This window comes from Zalophus californianus, chromosome 15 (genome assembly GCF_009762305.2).
Source record: "Zalophus californianus isolate mZalCal1 chromosome 15, mZalCal1.pri.v2, whole genome shotgun sequence".
Classification (NCBI taxonomy): domain Eukaryota; kingdom Metazoa; phylum Chordata; class Mammalia; order Carnivora; family Otariidae; genus Zalophus; species Zalophus californianus.
In genome coordinates, this window is record NC_045609.1 from 53,328,891 (window position 1) to 53,353,951 (window position 25,061).

Genomic DNA, 25,061 nt, shown 5'->3' on the forward strand with positions numbered 1-25,061 from the left:
GCCAAGGCCAACAAAGTAGTAAACAGAGGCATCAAGATTAGAACACAAGTCTAAGAGTCTACACTGTGGGTAGATTTTATACACAGTATTCATTTGCCTTTCATTCTTTGTGAAGGACCAACTCCAGGCCAGGCTCTGTATGTGGACTGGCTGTGATACACAGAAGAATATAGGGGGGCCCTGCTCCCAGAGAGCTATTTCTTGGGCTCCAACTAGAATTGTTGATCCTTTCCTTTAGGTTGTTACACATGCTACCAAAAGTGTCATATAGAGAATGCTCTCCTTAACATGCCATGTTTCCCAGGATCTAGTATAAATTTCCTAAGTTTTCAACATAAAGGTACCAAAAAGGAAGTCTTTTTGTACCCTACTCTCTCCTCCTAGTACTTCGCTTTCTTTGGTTACTGACAAATCTGACCCTTCTTGTAGAATACAATCATTGTCTAAAAATGCAAAGGAAAGAAATGGCCAAATTCTACATAGTTTTGTTTTTTTTATCAAAGAATACTTCATTTTGTCAACTTAGAAACAGTCTAAGAAGGTCCCCAAGGTACCATGGATTCAAAAACACCACATGCACAATATAAATATATCATCTTTTTTATAAAAATAAATTATTATAACTGTAATATATGCTATTCCTTTTAAAAATCCAAACACAAAACAACAAAATAAAAAGTTAAAGTCTGCCCTGGCCTCTCCTATTTTCCTCCCTAATTTCCTCAATATCATGTGCCTGTTGTAAAAACTTCAATTGATATAAAAGTATATCCTCAGTTCCATTTTCCACATGTAACTAACCTCTATTACTTTGTTTGTTTTGCCTCTATTAAATAGTTTTTGATATTTCCATCATCTCTTTAAAATAACTCACAGGGGGCCCCTGGGTGGCTCAGTTGGTTAAGTGTCTGCCTTGGGCTCAGGTCATGATCCCAGAGTCCTGGGATTGAGCCCGCATCGGGCTCCCTGCTTAGCGAGAAATCTGCTTCTCCCTTTCCATCTGCCTGCTGCTCCGCCTGCTTGTGAGCTCTCTAATAAATAAAATCTAAAATAAAATAAAATAATAAAATAAAAATAACTCACAGGAGCCTAAATAAATAAATAAAAATGAAAATAATTCACAGGAGTCTTTGGGATTAATAACTAGGCATTGCAGAGCATGCTTCAGGTACCACTAATTGTGTACGAGCCAAGAAGGGCCACACTTCACTTCAGCCTTAGGGGATTTGGTTTCTTTTGTTGTTGTTGTTTTATTTTTTTATTTTAATTCCAGTAAACATACAGTGTTATATTAGTTTCAGGTGTATAATACAGTGATTCAACACTTCTATACATTTTGTTTTGGAGTCTGGGCCCCAGTAAAGGATTCCAATTGAAGAAATGTCCAATTCCTGCAATCTGAACACAGTTGAGCTCAACTATAGGGTGATTTTTAGCAAATGAAATATCACCTTCATTTGAATAACAGTGATACATGGGAATAAAGAATTATGTTGCTGGGGGAAATGCAATTAGGACTCTCAAAACAAGATGCCATGGATTTCTTATCAAGTCTCCTTACCAAGGCAAAATACCTTTGGTAAAATATATTTATTGTGGCTTTCACTTTATAAAATTAATACATTCCCCTTGTAAGAATGTTAACATTATGGAAATATGTAATAGAAAATAAAAATCATCTCACTCTCCAGCCCCCAGAAATGACAACAGTTAATAGTTTGGAGTACATTCTTCCAGGATTTTTTTTTTATATATACATAATAGAGCAAAAGATTTTTTTAAATTTCCTTAATTTCCTAAATATTATGTGCTTGCTGTAAAAAAAATTCATGGATATAGAAGTATATCAAAATTTAAAGCAAAAATTTCCACCCTTCCACATCCTAATTCATAAAGTTAATTTGGTATGTACTTTATTTTCCAGACCTTTTTCTACTTAGATACAAAGACATCTATATATTTTGGGTTTTTTGAAGACATAATGAGCTTATTCTGTAACATACTTTTTTCATCAACAATATATCTTGGACTTATTTCTATGCCTGCTCATGTAGGTCTGTCTTGGCTGTTTAATAGTTGCACGGTGTTCTATGGTATTGGATACATCAGGTTCTATTGATTCAATCCATTTTGGTTGTTTCCTTTTCACACATTTGTGCAAGCATATATCAAGTCTAGCAGTGGTTACCAGGATGCACTCTGGAATCTAAACTGCCTGGGTTGAAAATACCACTTCCAACTCCACCATTATGTAATCTCAATCAAGTTGCCAAATTTTTTGTGCTTCCATTTCCCCAGCTGTAAAATGGGAATCATACCACATCTTGCATCATAGGGTGTATTGTAAGAATTAAATGACACAGAATATATAAAGTGCTTAGCTCATTACTTGGCACACCTAAATACTCATTAAACATTGGCTCCTAATTTTTATTATCAATAAAAATAATAAATAGTTCCTATTATGATTATCATCACTTTTCAAGAAAGCAAAAACAGGGTAAATTGAGAAAGTAGTAATTAGAAAATTAGATAGAATTAAGAAAATTCTATCATTACCACCTTGAGAGAGGTCAGTTAATGGAAGTACATTTTCATATGTGAAGAATTTTACATTAAACTATTTACATGAGAAAATCCAAACAATTTATATTTTAAATAAGAGTGAACAGGCCTTCTGAGGCCCAAAAGGAAAAAGATTAACTGCTAATTAGAAAAACATCAATCCCTTACCTGAAAGTTTTAATAGCTTCCTTTGTTCTTTTATCCTACTGTGTTATCTGGCCCTAAGCAGAGTCTGGAGGGAAGGCAGGGCCATGAGAGTCCTGGCAGAGCCTCCACTTGGGACCTCCTAGGGACTAGCAGCACCTCAGGACAGGGCCTGCATCTGGATCATTTTAATATTATGAATATTTTCTCGCTAGGGATTTATAGCTTGTACTTATAGTTTCTATAAGGAAGCTTATAGCTTGGGAAACTCTTATAGCTTGGAAACTGAGGCTCCGAGAATGTATCATATAGGATTTCTGGTTCACATCTTTCAGAATCCAAGGCTGGCTGGCTGAAGGGAAGGGGGTTTTTAGGCAGGGATATTGGGAGCTCAGAGGGTGGGAGGGGTGGCTGGAGAGCCCGGACCAAAGGCAGACAGGATCCTGCCAGTGACAAGGGACATAGGCAGGAACCAAGTCTAAGAGCAGGAAGGTCTGGGCTGGGCTATGCCAAGCTTTTCAACACTCAGCTCAGATTCTAATTCCAGAATCTGGAACCATCTGACTGCCAAGTGATTGAGAATGGGTACTTAGGCCAGCAGCTATAGCATCACTTGGGAGCTTGTTAGAAATGCAGAATCTCAGTCCGCACCCTGGATTTCCTGTATCAAGATCTGTATCTCAACAAACGGCCCAGATCTGTGTGTGCCACAATTTGGGAAGCACTGGGCAGAGCCCCTAAAGAACATCTCATCCCTGATCAACTTCCCCATGGGAAAAGATGATTTCTCAACAGGAAACTTGGGGTGCTGCTCACAGAAGGATGAGGAATGGACTCTAGGAAATCCATAAGAGGCACCCCTGGAATTCCATCACAGACTAGTCTCCACACATTGACACCTCCTATCCATCCTCAGGGCATGTGGACAGATAGTTCCTGGTGACAGTAGGTTAGGGTTTTTTACTCTAGCTTGGCTTTCTTGGGGGCTGCTGACATCTGAGAGATCTGAGAGAGGCCTCTGCTCTAACACCCTTGATCTTTTTAAACTGATGAATGTTAAAACCTTTGTCCCACTCTTACACAACTTTTTGGACAAAGATGGACTGTTAAACCAGCAGCTGCTTTCTCCTTTTCTCTGTAGTGCCTCTTTCACAGGGAGCAGCTATAGATTTATTGCTATATTAAGAGAATGAGGAAGATTAAAGTTTTGTAAGGCCTTGAATCCAGGTGCCAAAGGGACAAAGCAAGCACTGGGCTTTGCTGGCACAAAGGCTCTGAACAGTAAAAGCAAGATCTGAATGGCAAAGAAGACCACTTTCACATCCTTTCATCTGGTGTTGCCTTAACAAGGGGCTTTTATAAGGGAGGCCCTCTTTGGAGATTTTCTCCCCCTCCTTTTCCCCAGGCCTCTACTGCAAGAGCAGAGCAAACTCACCACAGTCTGTCAGGAGTAGGGCATGTGGACCGCTATCCTTGGTCCTGAACTAACGTTATAAATGCAGCAGTAATTCACAACCTGGCTGCAAATTTGAGTCAACGGGGGAAGCTTGATAATTCTACCGATTGCAAAGCCCCACCCCCAGATGTTCTGACTCAGTAGGTCTCTGCATCAAACAAAACAAAACAAACAAAAACCAAGAGCACAGGTGAATCTGATACTCATCCCATAGATTACAGCCTGGAAATCACTTTTGTAGGATAGGCTTATTGCTTCTAAGCCTATACAGTGGGTCTCTGTTGTTTATTTCCTGTTAGTTTCATTCCCCAATCTTCCGAAAATGTACCCGGGTTCTTATTAGGAGAGCCATTCCCCTCCATTCTCAGGTTTGGGCCAGGCTGGCCCAGCTCTAGGGCATCTAACTTATCTCAACTTCCTGACCACAGTTACTGCTGTAAGATGACACAGTGTGAACCAAGGATGGAGTTGGATGGTGTGAGGTGAGGCCCTTCATTTTAATAGGGCCAACTCAGAGGCAGGTAGAGCTGAGAGATAAAAGGAGGCCAGGTTCAAATGACCTTGTTTGAGCCTCTGAATCAAGAGGTTTTGTAGTCACACATTCCCCTGGACTTTTAGATAGGTGAACCAATACATTCTCTTTGTTGTTTAAACCAGTTTGGGTTGGGTTTCTATTACTTGCAACCAAATCTGACTACCTTTCTGGGGACTCCGGGGTCTCTTACACAGCCCCTCCTAAAAATTCTCTTCTACAAATTCTGAACCAAGCAAGAGAAGAGGCAGTGTGGAAGAGAAGAGCTGGGGCCAGAGTGAGAACAAGGAAAAGAAGCTGAGGGGTTGCCAGGAAGGAATGGCTCTAATTTGTTTTCAAATAATCACTGTTTTCAAATAATCAGCTAACAAGAATGAAACCTCAACCAACCATGGCCAAAAGATCACTTGACTGAAGAAGAGTCAAAAGCATGGATAGGTCCAGGGGACCGGGCAAGACAAATATTGATACACCACCAGCAGAATGTCCTAGGTTCCTAGGTTGAGTGTCACCAAAGTGTTAACAGATTTCCTTTGTTTTTATTTTCTCTCTAAAAAACAGGTATTTTTTATTTATGCTACATGGTTTCCATGGCTGATTTCACTGCAGCTTTTTGTGTGACATTTACAATGTTTGTCCTCTCTGAGGAGCTGGGCAATGTGAACCCCTCCATCAGCACATTGAATTCAATTTGCTCCCACCTATGGCACTGCAGGGTAGTGAATGTGTATGATATTTACACTCCCAGGAGCATTAGATCCATAAAAAAAAAAATACTGAAGGATCAAAAGGACTTCAGGACTGGAGGTAATGACCCCCAGTGGTATAATTCCAGAGCATCATTTCTCCAAGTAGGAGGCACTTATGGGAGTAGGGAAGCATGACAAAAATGCCTGTACCCTTTCCATGTGGTTTTGAGAGTATCCCTGCCTGGCTAGGGTAAGAAAAAAATTCCAATTAGTGGATGCTGAAGTGGGTTAATATTTGCATTACAGGAGAAGGGAGAATTGCCTGGCAGAGGTACTGGGACAGAGGTAATTAGACAAGAAGCAAGGGCCCAGATGAGAGACCTCTAGGGAGATCTGAAAAGCCAGGGTAAAACAAAAGAAAGGTATTTTTAGGCATGCAAGATTGGATTGCGAACAAGCAGATCTAGGCACCTGGGGATGGTCATTAGAAATGGCTTGAAAGCCAGTGAGTCTAAGCAGGAAAGTGTTAAGGCAAAGTTATGGTGTTTGAATGACTGTCAAGAGAGGTGCAATTTTTAACAAATTCTGAGGATCAGATGCCTCTGAGCTATATGCAAAGCCCAGGAAAATAATCTGTCCCTTTTTGGACAAGGGTTGCCCCTCTAATGTGGTGCAAAGTCATTAGATAATGAATATCTTTATTATACTGACCTTTTAAGATGTTGTAGCTGTAAGTCTGGAGCAGAGAGGGAGACACAGTGGATTCTGGGGGCTGCTTTTTGTCTGATTCTCGGCTTGGGAAGTTGTTATGAGAGCTTACCTTTGATTATTTGTTAAACTATACTTTGCTGTTATTTGGACTTTGCCATATATTTCAAAATAAAACAGTAAAAAATTATTCAAGTGCTAAGAGAGAAATAGTCTGAGTCATTGAGAGAGACTGAGGATCAGGGAAGAGGGAGCATCCTCCCAGCAGATGTTATTATATGGCCACTAGAAATAGTGTCTGAAAGTTTTTATATGAAAAAATACTAATTATATGGTGTTAAATAAGGAGGCTACATATCTGCAGGTATATCTATAAAAATATAAAACATGTATATGTACAGGGAAAAGATTGGTGCTACCACCACACCACTTGCCACTATTCCCTAAAACTAAGGAAGGTTGCTTTGGTAGGGTACTGGCTTGTTCCGGCACAATAAATATAGTGTAATAGTTAAGAGCATGCTTAAACTTTAGAGATCCCACTTATTAGTTGGGTCCCTTGGACAAACTGCTTACCCTCTATTATATTAGCCATTATAATAATGCTGTTGGGGAAATGGGTTCGGGGCAAAATGTTTAGACAGTCCACTTAAAATCTCCCTACCCTGCCACCATGGCTTAGGGAGAGCTGATTTATTAGGCCCACTCCAGCCCAACATTGAGAAGGTTTTCACAGTCTGAACCTTTTTCCTTATTTCATATGAAGCTAGAGATGATTGTGAAGGGTTCCGAACCCCCTTGAGATCATGGCTTGTTGCTCTCATCTCTTTTTTTGTTTTGTAATGATGTTATTTGGTCCTATGGGGGAAGTTGAGAGGGGTGAATTGGGGCTTATGCCATGCCTGGGACATTAAGATGTACCTCACTGGAGCCTGCCTACTCAGCTCCCTGTCCCACAGGCATCAGGACTGGTTGGCAGGGAGCAAATTCCATTGACTTTAATCCTACTTAGGGAGACAATCTTTGGCAATACTAGAAATCAAAACATTTCTCTTGGTAGATCACCAGTATAGAAATATTTTGGACCTATCAAATTTTTTTAAAGATTTTATTTATTTATTTGAGAGCAAGAGAGAGCATGAGCAGGGGTAGGGGATGGCAGATGGAGAGGGAGAGGCAGAATCCCCACTGAGCAGAGAGCTGGATGTGGGGCTCCATCCCAGGACCCTAGGATCATGACCTGAGCCAAGGGCAGATGCTTAACTGACTAAGCCACCCAAACCTCCTGGACCTATCAAATTTTTAAAACCTATTTTTTCTCTCTCGACCTTGATAATTAATATGATCCATGGTTGTCTTTTGGAAGTAAAGAACATTTATGATGAGATTTAGCAGAGGAAAATTCCCAGAGCATGGGCCAAAATGCCTTTCATGTTTCCTCATTCCATCCTAGGTTAGAGGAACACAATGAGAACTTTAAAAGTATTGTAAAATACCACCTTTGAAAGTTGTTTTGGAGATTTGCTGAGAACAGAGCAGCAGTCTGGGACTTGGGTTCTAGTTCTGTAGCCAATCATCTGTGGAATTTGGGACATACTCAAGGCCTGGCTTTCCACTTTAGAATGGGTTTGTTCTATTCCTCAATCTTCCAGATATAAGAAATCAAGGTTTACTCAAGTCACACCAGGTCAAATGTGCATGTGCAGATACTGAGTGGGAAGGTGGAGAGATCACAAAGAAGCCAAGCACGGGAAGTGAGGTAAAGCAGGGCTTCATAGGAACATTTTCTGTCTCTCCTGGGGGCAGTGTGAGTGTGTCTCTAGGAGGGTTTCTGCTTCTCCCTGTGTTCTGCCCTTCTTTTCTCTCGGAGCCCCTCATCTTCTAGTTTGAGTGCCCTACAACTAACTATAATGCTTTCAGTCTCTTAAGTGAACTCCAGAACAGGATATTTGATTGACTGTTTTGTGTCCATCAGGGCAAGGATATAATAAGGTATAAAATATTAGCTGGTCTTTGAAATGGCTGTTTGAGTAGAGTATTCACCCCTAGTCCAGTGGACTGTGGTTGGGGGTAGATGGGTGAAGACCCTGGATGAGGTTTGGTTGGCACAGGCAATTAATTCTATCTTGTTCTGAAATAATATAAGCCTCATCTGACAAGGATCATATGACATAATGGTGAAATTGCTTTAGAAATTGTCAAGTGTAGGGGCGCCTGGGTGGTTCAGATGGTTAAGCGCCCAACTCTTGGTTTTGGCTCAGGTCATGATCTCAGAGCTGTAAGATCAAGCCCTGCATGAGACTCTGCACCCAGCATGGAGTCTGCTTGAGATTCTCCCTCAGCCCCTCTCCCCCGCTTGTGCTTGCTCTCTCTCATTCTCTCTATAATAAACAAATAAATCTTTAAAAAAAGAAATTGTCAAGTGTAAATTTAAGATATTCTAATTATAATTCAAAATTATTAAGGTACTTAAAACAGAACAAAGAATAAGTCAGGAGATGACTTGAGGGAGCTCCCAATGGCCAAATCTGGTATAGTTTGAGCAATAATAATGGTGGCAAATATAGTAACTTTACAGTGGAGAAATCTGGCAGATAGCACTTAACAGCTCAGGTGAATATCACTAGTAATACGATGTATTGGCATCATATGCCTCCTGATATGATGTGACGAGAAGGATACTAATTAAATTCTGTGGTATTCTTTTTTAAAAAAGAAATGTATAACCTGAATGTAACCATGAGGAAACATCAAATAAACTCAAATTGAAAGATACCCTATAAATCACTGGACAGGGCTTTTCAAAAGTATCAAAGTCATGAAAGACAAAAAAAGTCTGAGAAATTCTTCAAGACTGGAGAAAATTAGGAGACATGAAAACTAAATGCAATGTATAATCCTGAATTTGATCCTGGGCCAGAAAAACATAATTCAAGAGATCATCCGAAACACTTGAATAAGGTCAGATTACGAATAGTGTTGTGTCAATACTAATTTCCTGGTTTTGATCATTGTTTTGTGGTTATAGATGATGTTAGCATATGGGTGAACTGTAGAAGGGTATGCAGGAATTCTTGTACTACTTATACAATTTTATTTTTTAAAGATTTTTTTATCTGCTTAGACCTTGTATCCATTGTGAAGCAGAATTCACCAAGTGTTGGATTATTCACCCACTAATCCAAGAATGAAGCAAACTGAATTGAGTCAACTTCTGAAGAAGATAAAACTTGAAGAAGTTACTGGGAGCTGCTATTTTATATTATGACTGCTTTTTAAAATTTTGTTCATGGATCTGATAAAATCTAGATCTCTAATATTTTTAAGCCCAAGCCCCTTGGACACTGCAGCTCTTTTCAGTTTTTGCTTATACACAACTCATTCTTTGCAGCTAATTAAGCTGAAGAAGCCTGGGAATAAAGTTTGAAACAAGGTTAAAAAATAAATAAATAAAGATTTTTTAAATCAATCTCTACACCCAGTGTGGGGCTCAAACTCACAACCCCAAGATCAAGAGTTGCACGTTCCACAGACTGAGCCAGCTAGGTACCCCTACAATTTTATTTCTTAAGCCTGAAATTATTTCAAAATTCAAAAATGTTCAAAATTCCAAAAAAAAAGTTGTCTTTTGTGTAAAAAAAGTGATACATACACTCACATTCTTGAATCTACATAGAATACGTCTTAAAGAAAATGCAAACAATTGGTAAGCTTAGTTGCCACTGGGGTGGGGAACTGGGAACCTGACAGGGTTGGAAGAAAGACTCTTTACAATATACATTCATCTTTTGGTATTGTTTGAGATTTTAAAAACTATTATGTGTGCACTGTCTTTAAAATATCATTAAACTACCAAAATCAGTTTGTCCTGTGAAATCTGGACTTTCATCAAAGCTTAGTAGGGCCAGATATGCCCTTTTCAAGATACTTCTTACCCACTGTCCCTTTCTGTCTAAGAACATAAGCCGAGGGTGCCTGGGTGGCTCAGTCGTTAGGCGTCTGCCTTCGGCTCAGGTCATGATCCCAGGGTCCTGGGATCGAGCCCCACATCGGGCTCCCTGCTCCGTGGGAAGCCTGCTTCTCCCTCTCCCACTCCCCCTGTTTGTGTTCCTTCTCTCGCTGTGTCTCTCTCTGTAAAATAAATAAATAAAATCTTTAAAAAAAAAGAACATAAGCCGATGTGATGAGATTTCTTCCCAAACCCATATCCCCACAGAAACTGAGGAGATACAGAGCAAGGGGGGAAAAAAGCAAAGAAAGAAACAAAGAATATTTATATGCAACTATTTGAAATTCTTTAGGTCACTCTCCGATTTCTGTTTATGCTCCATGAAGGCTTGAAAAAATGCTAAATATATAACTTAATTCTGCATTAAAGAGTATGAGTTTTACTACTAGAACCAAGTAAAAAGCCCCCTTTAGTGTTAGGCAACATCTGGATAACTAGGACTAATATAAAATGTAAAAGTCTATTTTTTTGTTTGTTTTAAAATTTGTTGGTAAAGCCTTCTTGAGAGAAGTTTGACTACAGGTATTAAAAACTTTAAAATGTGCAGAAATGAGATTTCCAATTAGGACAGTATGAAGAAGTAGGCAAATCTTCCCTCCCAAAACACAAGAATAAAACTGGACAAAATTATCAAAATCCAATCATGCCAAGGTTGTGGAGACCATTCAAAGGTAAACAACAAATTGAGAGATATTTATTCCTAAGAAACTGCAAGAACTTTGTCTAAGAATACCAGAGTCTGCTTCCAGCCCACCACCCAGCTCGGCAGCTGCGGTTGTCTCAACCAGGGCAGGAGGGCTTGGCTGCAAGTAGGGGCACACTGGGGTTGGTAGGGAAAGTGGAAAGTCCATGCCTGATAACATCGTCAATGAAAGCAGCCAGCTCTGTAGAAAATGAAATTAGAAAATTCACAGCTTCACCAGTGTGCGGCTGTGGTCCCCCTTTGGGGCGAGTGCTGGGTCAGCCAGAAATCTCATAGGTCTCTGTACGGAAATGATAGAGCAATAAAAGTCCTAAATAAGACCTCTACATCTCTCTGGTTGGCTGGGAAACTACACACATGTTCAGGAAAACAAGAGAGGACCCAGGGAAATGGAAAAGCCCCAGGACCCTGAGATCATGACCTGAGGGGAAGGCAGACGCTTATTAACTGACTGAGCCACCCAGGTGCCCCAGCATGTGATTCTTGATCTCGGGGTCGTGTGCTCAAGCCCCACAGTGGGGCTAAATATTAAAACAAAAAAACAAAAAACAAAACAAACAAACAAAAAACGCATTTAAAGAAGCATTCAGGAAAAAAAATCAGAATCTCTAGGTGTTATAATATATTAAATGTTCTTTAGCTTTTGAAAAAAAAAAAGGAGACATACAGAGAAAAAGGAAAATGTGCTCCACACAAAGAAAAAAAAAGCTCTCAATAGAAACTCTGAATAAGCCCAAATGTTGATATTAGCAGATAAAGATTTCAAAGCAAGAATTTTAAATATACTCAAAGTATTAAAGGAAACCATTTAAAGAATTAAAAAAAATTTTTTTTAAGATTTATTTGACAGAGAGAGAGACAGCGAGAGAGGGAACACAAGCAGGGGGAGTGGGAGAGGGAGAAGCAGGCTTTGATCCCAGGACCCTGGGACCATGACCTGAGCCGAAGGCTGCGGATGCTTAACGCCTGAGCCACCCAGGAGCCCCAGGAATTAAAAGAAAATATAATGACAGTAATTCAGGGAATAATGAATACCAATCAAAAATATTAACTAGAGGGCGCCTGGGTGGCTCAGATGGTTAAGCGTCTGCCTTCGGCTCAGGTCATGATCCCAGGGTCCTGGGATCGAGTCCCGCATCGGGCTCCCTGCTCCTTGGGAGCCTGCTTCTCCCTCTGCTTCTCTCTCTCTCTCTCCCTCTCTCTCTCTCCTCCTCTGTCTCTCATGAATAAATAACTAAAATCTTAAAAAAAAAAGAATACTTTAAAAAAAATATTAACTAGATTAAAACAGAACAAATGGAAATTCTAGAGTTGAAAATAAAATAACCAAAATGAAAATTTTGGTTCAATGGATACGGTTCAACAACATATTTGAGAGTGCAGAAGGATCAGTGAACCAAAAGATAGATCAATAAAAACTCCCCAATCTGATGAACAAAGATGGGGAGGAATAAAGAAATATGAATGGAGCCTCAAAGATTTGTGGGAAAAACTTCAAACAAACCAACGTATGTGTAATGAGACTCCCAGCAGGAGAGGAGAGAAAGACGTAACAAATATTTGAAGAAATAATGGCCAAAATCACTCCAAAGTTTATGAAAAGCTCAACAACCCCCAAAATAAACACACAAAAAATCCATATCTAGACACATCATAGTCAAATTGCTCAAAGCCAAAACAAAGAGAAAATGTTGAAAGTAACAAGAGAAAAAAGACTGTGTACAGATGAACCACAATACATCATCAGAAACAAGGCCAAAAGGCAGTGAAGTGCCATAAAGTACTAAAAAGAAGTCAACAAATAGAGATTCAGCAAAATTACTCTTTAAAAATGAAAACAAAAGGAAGACATTCCCAAAGAGAGAACATCGGAGAGAATCTGTTGTTAATAGACCTGCATTTTAAGAAATACTAAAGGAAGTCCTTCAGGCTGATGGGAAATCACACAGGTAGTAACTTGAATTCACAAGAGGAAATGAAGAGTTCCCAAAATGTAAGTATATGGGCAAATTTAAAAGAACGTATAAATATAAATGCTTCTCTGTTCTCCTCTTCTTACAAAATAAGATTACATAATTTAAAAAACCATTGAATTATACACTTTGAACATGTAAACTTTATGGAACATAAATTATACATCAATAAAATTATCCAATATAAAAATATGTAAAAATGCATAAATAAAATATACATATGTATATTTATATACATAAAATGTATATTTTATTTATACATATATTGTTGGATTCATAATATATAAAGATGTATTAAAAATGACAATAGCACAAAGGAGGGGGAGGAAATGGAGCTTTACCGGAATAAAGTTTCTTTTTTTTCTTTTTAAAGATTTATTTATTTATTTGACAGAGAGAGGGAGAGAGTGAGAGAGCACAAGCAGGGGGAGCGGGAGAGGGAGAAGCAGGCTCCCCGCGGAGCAGGGAGCCCAATGCCAACTCCATCCCAGGACCCCGGGATCATGACCTGAGCCAAAGGCAAACACTTAACCGACTGAGCTACCCAGGCGCCCCTCGAATAAAGTTTCTATATTTTGCCAGAATTAAGTCAGTATTGATTGTAAGTAGACTGTGATACATAAGATGTGTATTGTAGTTGTTGGCATTATTGACATTTTGGGCCAGATAATTTTTCCTTTGTGGTAGGCTGTTCTTTGCATTGTAGGATATTTAGCATCATCCCTGCCTCTTCGTGCTAGTAGCATTCTCTCATCCCCCTCCACCCAGCTGTGACAAATTAAAAGGTTTCTAGATATTTCCAAATGTCCAGGTTGAGGGAGGAAACCACCCCTAGTTGGGAACCACTGTCCTAGAGCAACCACTGAGAAAATAATCCAAAGAAATAGATTTTAAAAATTGACAGGAAAAAAAAGTCAACAGAAGAATTAAAATGATATGATACACCAAAAATATTTAATACAAAAGTCAGAAAATGAGCAAAAGACATAATATATACAAAAAACAAATAGTAAAGTGGCTGATTATAAATTCAACTATATTAATACTTACATTAAATATGAATAGACTCAATAGCCCAATCAAAAGACAGAAATTCTCAGACTGGATTACAAAAAAGCAAGATCAACTATGTACTCCATCAAGAGACACACTGTAGTTTTAAAGACACAAATAATTTTAAAGTAAAAGGATGGAAGAAGATATACCATGCAAACAGTATCCAAAAGAGAACTGGAACAGCTGTATTAATGCCAAACAAAATGAACTCTATGAAATAATACTAGAAACAAAGGGAGACATAATAATAAAAGGGTCACTACATCGAGAAGACAGAATGATTGTAATTGTCTATGCATCTAATAATAGAGACTCAAAATACATGGGGAAAAAAGGTGACAATTGAAATGAGAACTAGAACAACTAGACAGGACATCAGGAAGGATATACAGACAGCACATTCCAACTCGATCTGGCAATTATAGACTACTCCACCCAATGATAGCAGGATATACATTCTTTTCAAGCACAGTTAGAACATTCTCCAGGATAAAAACAACAGAATAAAAAAGGCAAGCCTCAAAAAATACGAAAGGATTGAAATCACAGGGAGTAGGTTTTTTGACCACAACGGAATGAAGTTAGAAAGCTAACACAGTAGAAAATTTAGCAATTCCACAGATAGTTGGAAATTAAACAATGCACTTTTAAATAACTCACAAGGGAAAACTTTCTCCTAAAGGGTCGCTGCATCTGTAACAGGTGCCCTGGCTAGTGAGCCATTGATCCAGGATTCACATGGAGGTCTGGCCCAGCCCAGAGACCAGAGCCTTGAGCACTTAAGTTCCCTATGGAGGGTTAGGTCTTAATATTTGAGCGAAAATCCCCTAACAAGATTCTGTTTTTCCTCCTATTCCCCGTAAGATTGGCTTATTAATGACCAAAAAAAAAAAAAAAACCCAAAAAACAAAAAACCTGTGAGGGCGCTTGGGAACCTCTGCTTTCCAGGGAAATTCAGGATTGTTTTTTTCCCAAAGAGAAAGCTAGAAAGGGCAGAAAAGAATGTAATGTCATATTTAATGGAATGTTCCAATTCACAAGAAATAATATTATTCTATTAGAGTCTAGCTTTCAAAACGCCTCATATCAGAGAATGAATTATTTAGCTACGTGTTCAAACCATACTTCAGAAGGACCCATTCATAATACATCACAATATTCTCAAACTGCAAATGTGGGTCACCTTGGCATTTTCCTTGCCCTGCTTTTCACTGCAGCTACTTCCCAAATCGGTGCACTAAGTGTCAGCACTACATGTCCTCATTCAGAGTGGGAGGCATAGGCCCCCATTCGGCATATTTACGGAGTCAGGCCATAACCATCTTCCCCACTAATCCCTTGATTAGACCCCAGCAGGTCAACGTCAATATAGGATTCAGGAGGCAGTTTTGCACCTGCTCAGGGGCTCGGGCTTTGGAGTTAGATGCACTGGGTTTGAGTCCTGACGTTTCTGCTATGTGCCCCCACGGAGCATATCACTAACGTCTTTGAGCCCATTTCCTGTCATCCGCAAAAGAGGGATGAAATCTACCTTCTCCGGCTGAGGCGGTGAGGAGAATGGGAGGATGTGTGTCAAGGGCTTAGAAGAGGGCCTGGTATATATAAATGATTAGTAAGTGCTATGCCTCCTATGTGGCAGAATTGGGATCAGGACTTTGATTTCTGGATTTCCAGTCCAGCGGCTGGAGCTCCTAGTCTTCTCCCCACCCCCATCCCAACCTGCTCCTCCTGTTACCACCCCCACCCCCCCCGCCACCGTTAATCTCCGCCTTTCAGTTGCTCAGTCCCCAAATCTTGAAGCCTTTTTCTTTCACTCCCCACAGCTGATCCATCAGCAAATCCCGCTGGCTCTCCTCCCGAAACACATCCAGAATCCAACCCCATCTCACCACACTGCTGGCCCCGCCCGGCCCAAGCCAAATCTAAGGCGCCATCATCCTTCGCCTGCTGGCGGGTCTCGCCGCTTTGCCCCGCCTCCCATGCGGACCAGCAAGCAGGGGGCGCCTATGAGAACGTGACGTCACGTTCTGCTTTGGCTCAAAGCTCTCAGAAGAAAACAGTTTGATAGTTCCGGAACCTGTGGCCAGGGTGCCTCCCGAGGCAATGTTGGTTCCTTGACCCAGAAAGAATGGGAGAGACTACAGGTCCAGGGAGGAAGCTGGATTTGATCCTGAGCCCTGGGCCACCCGCTACTTTCAGGGCCGCGAGAGCAGCACTTACTTCCCGCAGGCTTAAAGGCCAGGAGTGAGCGCGGGGCTTACCTTTCTTCTTAATCGTCTGCTCTTCCAGCTCTAGTGTCCTCTGCAGCAGCCGCCCTGCTCTGCGCAACACCAAAGACTAGAGAACGGGAAACCAGCTTCACCTGTCTCCTAGGAACCAACAGGCCGATTTAATCAAAGCCCACAGCATACAATCGTGCCCTAAAGGACTGGCTTCACCTGTTTCATGGGCTGTTGCTTTTTTTTTTAACAGCAACATTGAGGTGTATTTGGCATATAAAAAAGTTGTACATATTTAATATACAACTTGATGAGTGTGGGCCTATGGGGACACCCACAAAACCGTCACCACAATCAAGGTGATAGACATACCATCACCTTGTGTCCCTTTGTTTTGTTTTTGTGAAAAGAACTCTTTTTTTTAAAAAAAGATTTTATTTATTTATTTGACAGAGACACAGCGAGAGAGGGGACACAAGCAGGCTCCCCGTGGAGCAGGGAGCCCGATGCGGGGCTCGATTCCAGGACCCTGGGATCATGACCTGAGCGGAAGGCAAACGCTCAACAACTGAGCCACCCAAGGGCCCCCTTGTGAAAAGAACTCTTAACATGGGATCTTCCATCTTAACAAATTTTTAAGTGCATAACAGTCTTGGGGACTATAGGCACTATAAGCCGTATGGCACAGCTCTGGAACTGATTCATCTTGCAGAAGTGAAACCTTATTACCAATTGAATGACAACTCCTCATTCCCCACCTCGCCCGCCTCACCCTCTGGTAAATGCCACTGTACTCTCTGCTTCTATCAGTTTGACTATGTTTTGGGTACCTCACTAAGTGGAGTCATTCAGGATTTGTCCTATGACTGGCTTTTTTTTTTAAGTAATAGTTTTTATTTATTTTAGTTTTTTAAGTAGGCTCTATGCCAGTGTGGGCTTGAATTTATGACCCTGAGATTGAGAGTTGCAGGCTCTACTGACTGAGCCAGCCAGGCGCCCCAATGACTGGCTTATTTCACGTAGCATAATGTCCACAGGTTCATCTGTGGAATCCCAAAGAGGTGTCTGTGCTTCCATGTTCATTGCAGCACTATTCACAATAACCAACTTACGGAGTCCATTTAAATGTCCATCAGTAGATGAATAAAGAAAACATGGGATATACATACAGTGGACTATTATTCAGCCTTAAAAAGAAGGAAATACCATGGGCTTTTTTTTTTCTTAAAGATTTACTTATTTGAGACAGAGAGCATGAACAGGAGGAGAAAGGGAGAGGAAGAGAGAATCCAAAGCAGACTCTGTGCTCAGCATGGAGCCTGGTGCGGGGCTTTATCTCACAACCCTGAGATCGTGACCTGAGCTAAAACCAAGCATTGGATAGTTAACCAACTGTGACACCCAGGCACCCCTTATAGCCATGGGCTTCTGAGAGGAGAGCAAGCTACTGTGGAGCAGGAAGGACAGGCAGGCTAACAAGTAGGGCACAGAAAGACTGGAACATTCATCTCAATGGTGGGGCAGGAGGGGGTGGTGAGGACAGGGTTATTTTTGAGTTGGAGGAGAGATGGTATAAAGGAACACAGAGAAGGAGAGTGTTAGGGGCCCAGATGAGAAATCAGAGGACTAAGGATTTTAGAAGTTCTCTCTGCTCTAAAAAATTGATGAACCTTGTAACTAGTTTTCCTCATATTTTAGTTATTGCAACATAACCAATCACCCCAAACTCAATGGCTTCAAACAGTAAGAATTTATCTTTGCCCACAAGTCTACAGGTCATTTGGGTAGTTCATTTGTTCTTGACTGGGCTCATTTCTGCAACAGTTATCAGCTGTGAGATCTGCTGATTGTGGCTGAATTTTCTCCTATGTTTGGGCAGGTTTGCAGGCTGATTTAGGATGGACCACGAGCCTTGTGACTGGTTTAGGATGGGCTGCCTCCCATGTGCTCCATTATCCTCTCTGGAAGGTGGTGAAAGACACCCGAGAGAGAGAGAGAGAGAGAGAGAGAATACAAGTATGTAAGGGCTTTGCAGACGTAGGCTTGAAATTGACAGACCTGTCACTTCCACCACATTCTATTGGCCAAAGCAACTTGTGAGGCCAAACTCAGAGTCATTATGGAAGGACACTACCCAAGGGGTGGATACGGAGAGGTGAAAACTTGGGGCCATAATCAATCTACCATACCATACCAGCCCCAATTTCAAGTCCGCTACCCCATTGTCAAAGAGGCCCAAAAACCAGCACAATGAGTGATTAAGACTTTGGGATGCACCAGACTTGAATTCACGTCTACTTTTTTGTCTGTGTTTGGGCAAGTTGCTTAACCAATCTGGCCTTAGCTTCCTCATCTGTAAAATGAGAATAATAATCTCTCTCCCTCAGGGCTATGAATATGAAATGATGTGAATGATGAAAAAACTCTGCCTGGCCTGTAACAAGTGCTCAAGGATTGGTAGCAGGTGTTAGAATATGCAAGACTTAAAGCCTGGCTCTGGAGTAGTGGGGGATCCCAGGGGAAACCTCTTTCCCCAGACTTTAAGTGAGATGTGGAGGATGAGCAGGAGCCTGAAGAGAGAAGATAAGGGGGTGGAGCTGGGAGGGTTGGTGTGGTGCAAACCTCTGGGTAGGGCCTCAGGAGGCACTTGGAAAGTCACGAGGGCCCTGTGGTCCCAACATCTGCAGACATCTGTTAACACTCGAAGCAAACACAGCTGACTCTCTCCAGGAACAGGGAAGAAGCGATTCCTTAATTGATCCGGTCAGCTCAACTGCTCCAGGAAGTTGGTCTTTTGTTGTCTTCACCTAACAGTGAAGGGGTTAAGGCCTCTCACTTGACTTGGTTTCTGCACACCTGTGTGTGTTTGTGTGTGAGAGGCAGAGACATATACTCCCGGAGAAGAAAAGAACTTCATTTAACAACAAAGCTAAAAAGAACCAAGAGACCATTTGGTTTACCCTCCTCATTTAATGGATGAGCAACCTGAGGCCATGGAGGCCAAATGGCTCGTCCTAGTTCACACAGCCTGTCCATGGGCTTGGACTAGAAGCTAGCTGTCCTGCTTCCCTTGATACCAACTTCAGGTTCTGGTTTCCAGAACCACCCTCAAGTTGAACAATTGCTTGAAGGAATCACAGAACCATTGAAAGCTATTATACTCATAGATACAGTTTATTTCAGGGAAAGGGTACAAATCAAAATTATCCAAAAGAAGAGACACATAGGGTACAGTCTGAGAGGGTTCCAAGTGTCCTCAGAATGCATTCCCTTCCAGGTATGGATATCGATGTGTGGCAATATGCACAGAGACTGGCCAACCAGGGAAGCTCACCCACACTTCCGTGTCCGAAGTTTTTATGGGGAGCTCATTACATAAGTATGAGTGACTAATTGCCCATGAGATGTGAGCTCAGACTCGAGCCCCACGCCACTCCCTGGAGGTCAGGTTCATATCACCTGGCCTAAGCAGCCTACCATGAGTCACCTCGGCATAAACTTTCAATCGGGGTGGTTAAGGGGCCTACCATGAATAACCCTTGGGAAATTCCAAGGGTTTAAAGGTTACCTCCCAAGAACGAAGAAGAAAGCCAGACCTCTTTGGCCAAGGCCAAATTCCTTATACACACCCTTCATCTGCTTACCGTCTTATAAAGGAAGTTACAGTTAATGTAATACCTTTACTGAGAGCATACCGGGTGCCAGACCCTGTACACATACTTTGTCTAATTGCCATAATAATTCCGCAAAGTTGGTATTAGGCCCATTTCACAGATAAGAAAATTGAAGCTCATGAAGTCCAAAGTTTTAGAGCTGGAAAGTAACAGATCTGACCGAGGTGACACAGCATACTCTTTGGGCTATTGGGCCCATGCTGCGAACTTTCTTCATTCATTCATTCTACATTTATTCAAGCCTACTAGGTGCTGAAGAATTAGCAAAGAACAAAACAAAAATCCTACTCTCTTAAAGTTGATGTTCAATTGGGAGAGACAGACAATAAGCAAATAAATGTGTAAAATGTATAGTATTTTGGATGGTGATATTGCCATTGAAACAATTTAAAGCAATGTACATACTTTGGACCTTAATTCAAACATATCAACTAGAATAAGACATTTCTGAGACAACTGAGAAATTTGAATATGGGTTAACATTGTATGATACTATTAATTTTGTTAGATTTGATAGTGGCGTGGTGACTGTTCCCCAAAAAAGTACTTATCTATTAAAGGTGCAGAGTGAAGTATTTATGGACAAAATAAGATTGCAAAAATGATGCTAATTATTGATGCTGAATAATAGATACATGAGGAAAGGCCTTTATACTATTCTAATTTTGTGTGTTTGAAAATTTTGTTGTTAGAAAGTTGTTTTTTTTTTTTTAAGTGATGGATAAGGGTGGCAGATACAGTGGATGAAGGGTATTGTGAGACCAAATATGTAAATCAGGGAAGGCTTCACCAAGAAGGGGACGGTGGAGCAAAGACTTGAAGGAGATGGGGAAGAGATCCATGTGGATCTCTGGGAAAGAACATTCCAGGCAGAAATGGAAGCTAGTGTAGAGCGAGAGTGTGCCTGGCAGGGCATGTACAAGGAATAAGAAGTCAATGGTGGGAAGGGGATGATCAATGGGTGAAATAGCAGGAGATGGCATCAGAGAGTCACAGGCATGAGTGGGGAGGAAAGGAACTGCATACAAGACCATAGCCAACAAAGAATCCATACCCAAACTATATAAAAATACTTAGAAACCAATAAGAAAAATGTAGGCAACCCAATAGAAAAATGGGCAGAAGACTTGAACAAGCACTTCACAGAAAAGGAAATGGCCAAGGAGCATATGAAAAGGTGCTCTACTTTCTTAATCACCAGGGAAATGCAAATTAAAACCACAATGCTACACCACCACACACCCACAGAAAAGTTAAAATTAAAAGGCAGGCAACACTAGGAATTAGTATTGATGCATGTGTAAGTTGGTACAAATTGCGGTGCATACTGAAACTAAAGATACGCATACCTTTTAAGCAATCAGTTCCATTCCTAGGTGTATGTCCAACAGAACCATGTAAATGTTCACCAAAGACTGGAACAAGAACGTTCAGAAAAGCACCATTCTTAACATCTGACAACTGAGAACAACCCAAATGCCCAGTAACAGCAAAATGGGTAAACCCTGGGCAACTCTACAGCATTTAGAATAACAAAGTAAACCATATGGATGAATCTCACAAAAACGGTGAGCAAAGGAAACAGACACAAAGAATACTGTGATTCCACTTATGTAAAGTTCAAAAACAAGCAAAACTAATCTATGCTGTCGGAAGACAGATCATTGGTCACCACTGTGGAGAAAGGCACTGGAAAGGAGGATGGGGTTTTGGGGATGAACTGGTGATGTCCTGTTTCCTGATCTGGATGCTAGTTAAGTACGTGCGTTTGATGTGTGGACAGCCACCAAGTCACACACTGATGATGTGTGCACTTTTCTGAATATTATGCTTCAATAAAATGTTTTTTTAAAAATCATGCAGGGACATCTTGGTTTCCCCCTCCACGGTGAGCAATGACAGGTTCTCCACTCAGACACCCCTCTCCCCCATCCCACGCTGAATAAGAGCAACACCGAGCACGGGGATTCTTGACTGAAAAAGAAGACATGCCTTCTCAGCTCACAGCTGCAACCTCTAGGGTTCTGGGGATGCTGAAACTGGCATGGCAAGTTCTCTGGCTCCTGGGTGAGGATCTACTCCAAAGAAACAGGGCAAAACTGTAAACAAGAAATGAAAATATGAGGACAGTCTCTTCCCCTCAGCATTAAGAATGTTGATAAGGGGCCTTACTGTATCTTACCCAACAGAACATTCTTACACAGGATCACGATGCCAGTTAAGTTGTGGTATCATTTTGAGATCATTTAAAGAAAAAAGTTTGGATATTTTAAACAGACATTATAAGCCCTTTAAAAGCCAAAATTAGTACAGCTTTTCAATCTAGAAACAAAAAGGCACTGAAGCATCCTGCAGGTTTTAATTTCTAATAAGACAAATATCGATAGTCATAACCCATATAAACAAAAAGCTCTTTGGGGTTCTCAATAATTTTGAGAGAGTAAAAGGTCTCACTTGGGACCAGAAAGTGATAAGACCACTGTAGATAATCCCCACCCAACCTTGTTGATCGGTCCGTTTCTTCCTATGACCTCAGACTGAGGTATTGTTTTTGTGATTCCAACAACCAAATAAATCCCTAGGTGGGCCTAGGTTATCATTCCTTCTAGCTCAGGAAGCTGTTTTTCAGTGACCTGAAGGACTTTGACCAAAGTTAGCTTGCTTCTGCCTTGGCACTTTGGTCTATTTTGGTTGTTGGGTTCCTCTCCCCCCCCCCCCCGCTCTATTCTTTTTTCTTTTTCTCATTTTTTTAACTTTTACTTTTATCTTTTTTTATTGTTTTTCACTCAATTATATTTTAGTTTGTTGACATTTGCTTTTTGTCTGGCATTGTGTTTTGATTCTGTTACAAAGATCAGTTCCTCGGGTGAACTTTGAACCGATTTTCTTTTGAGGTGATTTGGGCCAAGCCTCTCCCCAGCTTTTCCCAAATGTAAGCCCACCTGAGGACCCCTTGACTCCAAGCGCCGCAGCAAGGCCAACACGCTGCGGGCCCTCTCGGCCGCCTCTGCTGAGGACAGACTCACTCGGACTGACGACCGTCTCCTCCAGGCCACTGGCAAGCGGGACTCAGCTGGGGGGACGCTGGCCCAGCACCTCCTGACCGGGAAAGCGATGGCCGTGAACATCACTGAGGAGACGCCACGGAACCCGTCCAGCCTCCAGAGACTCCCCGCCCAGCAGGCACCGTGAAGGCGCTGATCACCCGCACTCGGGGAAAAACTGGAAGCGCGGAGGCTGAGGGAGCTCCCGGGCTCGTGAGGAAGGCGCTGGCGGAGGAGGGGGTTCGAGCCCCTAGTGGCTCAGGGCAGCGGGAAGGGGAAGAGGCTGAGGCAAGTTCCATCAGACGGTGTCCTCTGTGCCAACCGTCCCCAGAGGCGTGCTGTCCACGGAGACCTGAAGGCAGAAACCCCGCTCTTGGAAGCTGACAGGAACACCACGATTGCAAACTCTGGCTTCAGCAACAAATCCGCCTTTTCCAACAGGCTGGACCCCGTCTGCGGCAGTCCCCCTGTGCTGCCCCCAGCTCTCCCAGGGGAGAACCGAGGGAGGCCTCCTACACGCTCTGGTCAGCACATTCCTGTCTTTTGAGGGACAGAACGTCAAGGAGCTGTGGGGGCCGGCGCCGAGCAGAAGGTATCACATTCCACTGCCGTCCACGGCATGTTGGAAATCTGCTGGAGAAATTGCCCATCCCCATCCCAGTAAGAGAGGCAGGTGGAGGATACTGGGAGGGCTCCATGCATTGCTGTGGGTCATGACTCCGAGGACCTGAAGGCCTCCGTGGAGCCCGTCTGTGCCACAAGGACCCCTGGCGGACTGGAGGCGGCCGGCCGCGGGTTGCACACGGAAGGAGAGCTCCAGGACTCGCTCCCAGGCCGGAAGGGCAATGAGGCAATGGCCACATACCTGCTCCCGGCTTCTAGGAGACCCGAGGGCCGCGGCCCGCCTGAAGCCTGAGCCTTCAGCTGATCCGCCCCCCACCCCAGGGCCAGCACCGGGTCTCTGCCCACCGCAGGCTGCTACCCCAGGACCGCTCGGAGGAGCCACGCAGCTCCCGAGGACGACCAGGGACAGCGCAGCCCGCGTGCCTGCCAGCCCTCTAGCGGCCTGAGGGGAGGACCGCCGTGTCCCCGCTGCCCTCCCCAGCCTCTCCGCCAGCACAAAGCCGAGCAGGAATTCCTCCCTTTGGGAGAGAACCAGCCTCGGCCAGGCCTCCAGGCAGAGCGGCAAAGACACGCTAAGCCAGCAGCCCTGCCCCCGCCCCCCCCCCCCCCCGCTTCTGCCACCGTCCGCCGGGCCCCCCGAACCAGGAACCCGAGGCCTGGTCAGACCTCTGGGCTGCGCCCTGGCAGAGTCCTGGCGAGGAGCCACCGCCCGGCACGCCACCCCCCCCACCCCCCGCCAGCAGGTCCCTGGGGCCTCCCCTCTCCCCACCCTGTCCCCGGGGGGAGGAGCCCCGCGTGTCCACAGGGAGCGCCTCCCGCCGGCGGCCCGGCAGGTGCCAGACCCGGAGATTCCGCCCTCGGGGAGACCCCGGCCTCTCCCTGCGGCGACGGCCGCTGCCCGCAGGGCCCCTGGGAGCGTCTTCGGGCAGCTCCAGTTCGAATCCCCAGGCAGAATCTTCGTCCGACGGCTGCCGGCAGGAAGCTGAATGACCCTGCGAGCGAAGGCCGAGGGACGGACACCCGCGCTCCGGGGCGGCCGCGGAGCCCCTGACGCCGAGGGAAGGAAGCGCCGGCGGCCGCGCTGCAGGTGGACGGAGGTGACGGCGCTGCCCGAGAGGACGGAGGTGACAGCCCCGCGGGGCCCCGAGCTGCGGCGGGAGGCGGCCGCCGCTCCACCCAACAGCGGCCCGGCGCCTCCGCGACCGCCGGGGACGGGAGGGGACGGCCACACCGCCGCCGGCGACACCGCTCCTGCCGGCCCTGTAGGGGGACAGACACAGTGCCAGGGAGAGCACACGAGGCTGCGGGAGCCCCGCTGGGCCGCCCCGTCGCCACCCTCCCCGCGTTTAGCGGCGCCTCCAGCAGCCAGGGCCGCGGGAAGCTCCCCGGTGCAAAGGGAAGGCTCCCCGGTGCGGGCTGGAGGCTGGCGGGTCAGCCGCCACCTTTCCTCCCGGCTCCACCGCGAGCTGCGGGGGTTCCTGCCGGTGGCCGGGGCTGGAGCCCTCTCAGGGCCCCCCAGGCCCACTTCCACTCCCACCCGGTTCTCCCCGTCTTCCCTCCCAGCAGACCACCCGCCGGTCCTGCCCCGACCTCAGGCCCCGGGGCGGGTTCTGGGGCTGCAGAGGTGTGGCTGGGGGGCTCTGGCCACCTTCCACCCCCAGCCCT

At 43.7% G+C, this 25,061-nt stretch overlaps 1 long non-coding RNA gene across 1 annotated transcript in view; it reads right to left on the reverse strand.

Moving 5' to 3' along the window:
- LOC113923657 overlaps window positions 1-2,795 on the reverse strand; it is a 52,502-nt gene extending 49,707 nt beyond the window's left edge. The window contains exon 1 of the long non-coding RNA XR_003520392.1: window positions 2,734-2,795. This is a non-coding gene — a long non-coding RNA (uncharacterized LOC113923657). The remainder of the gene's footprint in view (window positions 1-2,733) is intronic.
- Between the last annotated feature and the right edge of the window lie 22,266 nt (window positions 2,796-25,061).